This window comes from Drosophila albomicans, unplaced genomic scaffold (assembly GCF_009650485.2).
Source record: "Drosophila albomicans strain 15112-1751.03 unplaced genomic scaffold, ASM965048v2 utg000148l_pilon, whole genome shotgun sequence".
Taxonomy (NCBI): domain Eukaryota; kingdom Metazoa; phylum Arthropoda; class Insecta; order Diptera; family Drosophilidae; genus Drosophila; species Drosophila albomicans.
In genome coordinates, this window is record NW_026263531.1 from 26,577 (window position 1) to 31,216 (window position 4,640).

General features: G+C 39.4%; 1 pseudogene; it reads left to right on the top strand.

Annotated features, from left to right (window-relative positions):
* The first annotated feature begins 3,117 nt into the window (after nt 1-3,117).
* LOC117573486 (deoxynucleoside kinase-like) lies at nt 3,118-4,317 on the top strand (annotated as a pseudogene).
* Nucleotides 4,318-4,640: the final 323 nt, after the last annotated feature.

Consider the following 4,640-nt stretch of genomic DNA (forward strand, 5'->3'; position numbering starts at 1 on the left):
TTGGAGCAAAGCGCCGAATTCATTCTCATCGAGAGGACTCCACGTTCAGCCTTCCTCATCGTGAAAAATTGAAAGTGATAGCTTATTTAGCTAGCGTTGAACCGACTTCAAAGCAAAACAATTACACCCACAACACATGGTCTCGCTTCATTCACACTTGATTGTGTCTTTCATCAGGTACTTATTGATTCCACAGACTGCATCCACATATCCGCGGATCCGAAGCTCGCACTCAACGCGTGTCTCTAGCATCTCGAGCAACATTCAATGTTATCGAAAACAAATAAGACAAGGACCGACGACGAACACACCAAGTTTGCCACTTTGAAACACCAGCCTACTAGTTTAAAACTGTTACAATTTTTTTGTTTCCAGACGAACCCAACAGCAAAAAGAAACGGCAAACGAAAAGAACAGATAAAATAACGCACACGAAGTGAACAACAAAACGCAAAATACAAAATTGATACACTATACAATTAATACTATAGTATATTCTGAACGCGTCACAACTGTTATAGTGCTAGTATTATTTCTGAAAAGGCGCCAAAGCCTCACTCGGCCCTTAATCCGCTCCTGACCCAAACACACAAAAGCATACTAATTCCAATGCACAGCAATAAAAGTTGAATATATTATTATAAACAATAGTTATTTGTACTATATGCAAATACCTCATACATTTGCAATATAGGCCAGGTGGGTTAAAGGTCTTCAGCTGTTGCAAAAAAAGGCTAACAGCAAACAGCTGGCAATTACCTATTGAAGTCCATCCATTTGATAAGGGCGCACTTTCAAGTGACAGCAAATATGTATACATATGCTTATAACGGATCTGACCGCATAACCTAGATAGGTCAGATAACGCAAATCGAAAAGACTTACTCCTGCCTGATGAGTGAGTTGTCTTCTGGCGATCGAGGGTAGAGACAACCAGCGTCATCTTCTCGACCAGTCATTCGTCGTATTGCCTCATCAAAATCCAGATCGAGGCCATCGTGGCTTAAGTGAATCCTCGTCCCCAGCCACGACGTTTGCTATTATCATTGTCACCTGCTTCGAACAATATCCTCTTCACTCGTCGCCAGCAGCAACAGAGCTGCGTGTAATCACCATTCTCTTCCGATGAAGGTAATCCCGAATCGAATCTTTGCCATTATTTAGTCAGAGGTAATGCTTGAAGGTATCATTATCGCCATCACAACGCTTGTGTTGCTTATTGCGTTCCACAGATTTGTTTGATTCCATTCTCCTTGTCTCTCCTTAGCGAGAGTTAAACTATAAAAAACGGACAATCTTAATATACAAATATTAAAATGGACAAAACTTCGATAATTTCTATACTGATAAATTTTATCGCTAGCATCTGAAAATTTTCGTGTAGACACTTTGCAATTATCGAATCGATTCTTAAGTTAGCATGACCAACGAATACACTGCCCACACAACACGTCGCGTTGATATCTAACAAAAATGACAACTTTGCACCGCACAAAGTTTTGTGCCCACAGACCTGTTAGCTGCCCCGTGGTCTTTGTAAGTGGTTCTTTGTGTTTATCAGATATGGAGCTTGGGGGCAACTGTACAGCGAAAAGCCAGCAATCAACAAAGCAACAAGCAGGCTACACACGCGGAGCATAAACGCCAATTACAACATTATACATAAGCGTCAACAGTATTGACTAGTGTTGCCAAGTGATGGGTGAATAATTCTCTAGGCACTGTATAGTCGAAACTAAAAGGGGAGGAAAACTTGGCCAGCATATTTATTTGACCCATTCCTCAGACACGACACTCACACAAATTTGATGAATTGAAAATGGCATGCCATGAATATAATCAGTTTGCTTTTAATTTGACGACACATTTACACCTATAAACGTCACCTGGAAAAAATAAATGACTTCATTTTCAAAAATGAAAACTTGCTTTAAATCCCAGCCACTGCCGCATAAGTATATAAGCTCACCCCTTATTTTTCGCAACTCCTACCACTTTATCTTGCGAAATAGAATTTCGCCTGAGTCTTCTAATGATATTGAACAATTAGGCCAACAATTTCTACTAAACAACGTTTTCCTTCCTCTGTAAATTTTCTACAGTGCGTTTAGGGAGTGGAAAAATCGACTGCTTAACTATCGATATATCGATTTCGTTAATAATATTCTTTCAACCATTCGCATTTGATGCCAACAACGATTTTTACATCGACGTCATGTTCAAAGTCCATTTGCCATACTACATTGACGGCAAAGTATTGAATTGAATTCATTAAAAATAAAATTTTTAAAGAATGGTAATCCAAAAGATTAGTAACGGGCAATGTTTTTGTTGAAGTCGAAAAATACCGTAAGCCCACTAGCGCGTTCGCGACGAGGAAAATATCGATGTCGAAATACTGAATGAGTTTCCTACGTAACATGCATTACCACACGTTCGTTAAATAGTACTCACATAACACAGCCTTGTAATCAGCTGAATAACAACAACAATACTACTCCGTACTAACCTCGCTACAGTCGTCTCGCAAATGTAATTCAAAATCGGCAACATATATATCACTAATATCTGAAGATAATCACTGTATGTACTTAGGAAATACGATCGGTGTGAATAAAATACAATGCAGCCTCACACAGCCACAATCTATGCTAATTAAGTAAATACATAAATTACAATATCATTCCCGCCATGCATCCCATTTTCACCCATAAAACACAGTAATAACCCAAATAAATAACATTGAATATTGCGCCATCTGAATTAAGTTTCCCGCTTTTTAGTCGACTCGGCGCAAAATCGTGGAAAAATTAGTGGCTAGAGCTTGGATTCAACGAACATCACAACTACATTGCATTCAATCACAATTATCAACTGCACTGACGCACACATTGGTTTAAATTTGTTTAAAAGGAAACGCAAATCAATTGGATTTTTGTCTTTCGTTTTCAACGCACAGAAACAAGATTAGCGACTAATGGCAACTGCAGCAGCAACAGCAGGCAAAATAGTGGACGCAAGTAATGCCCAGGACACAAGCCTTTACCGTGCTGACGAGGAAATATTGGCAGTGCAATGAAACGTGTCCTAAATCACTCTCACAAAGTACTGAGAATGATGTCTGCTGATCACGGACCCGTCGAAAAGTTGGGCAATGTAAACGCGGTCAATCTGCTGCGGGCCAGACTGTATCAAGATCCCAAAAAGAGGGCAGATGCTCCTTTCAGTCTTACGTTCACTGGCACGATGCTCTCAGGCTCACACCGAACCTACAGACACACAGAAGCTGAAAGATAATTGCAGCGCTCTATTTATAGTTCACGGTAAGGCATCGAATGAAAATTGGAGAAGTGCAGTGAAACAGTTGTCTTTACTTTAAAATATGTATCTACTTGCGAACAGTTCTGCTTCTGTGGAGACATGTTCCGCAACGGTTCGTTGGAGCTGGGCATGTACAACACTCTGCAGGAGTGTACAAATTCATTGAGAATCGACCACGTGCCAGCGCCGACTCATCATCTATCATCCGCCCACCTCGCCCGAAGTAGCTATAGAACGCATGCGGAACGTGCTCGCTTCGAGGAGTGTTGTGTCGCCCTTAAGTATTTGCAAGAGCCTGCCACCGAACTGCACGAGGGATTGAGCTGGATTACACCAGCGACGTCCTCAGCAATGCAAGGTACAGTTAATTATGCCTTATTTACATTATAGAATATGGACAAAATGAGTGATGAATAGTATAACTTAACCTAATAGTTAAACTTCCGCAAGGCTACTATTGAAAATTACTTTGTATTACTATATAGCTTACAACTATTGAAGATCTAGGAACTTTCTTTTACCAGCTTATACCGATCAGCTCCTGTCTGATAGCTAATACTTCTATTGCCATTGTGTAAGATACTACTTCACTAACAGTATCTATCACCTCAAATGTAGTTGATTAAGATATTTCTCCAGTCTTACCTCAAATTTCAATAGTAATATAGCTTAGTATCTAACAGTATTGCCCAATTGCTACCAAATCATACAATATGTATTTAATAGTAGAAGAGTTATTAGCTCAGGTTAGTGTTTATTAGATCTTTTTTGAAGAGATGCGTTAATAAGCTACAATAGTTTTCGAACCAACCTATAAAACTGTTTCTGATATTTTTTAGGTTCGGTCTGGATGCTGATCTGAATCTGGTAGAACATAAGAGCCAGCGAGTTCAAACGTCAGAGACAAAGCATTTTGATGCCAATCTAGGTTGCACTTCAGCCTCCTGCAGTCCTCTGGTGTGTCGCCCATCACGTCAGACGCATGTCCTAGAATAACTTACAAAAATAAGAAAAAAGAGGATGACTGGACAACGTTGCACAGGCCAGCAGAAAAAACTTTATCATAATCTTCGTAGACTTAGGCATTACCTAATCGAAACATCTGCCGCTTTGTGCAACAGAAGAATCTCAATTTCCTAAAAAAGATTAGTGTTAATTGTACCTTACAATTCAACGTGTAAACTAGAGGAGGCTCCTTTATTTTCGGTTGCAACTTAATTTTGTTATCAATAATTATTGCATTTCTTCTTCAATTGGACAATTATAATCCATATTATATTTATGCTAACTTAGATTGTTAGCTGAACTTGACATAAATT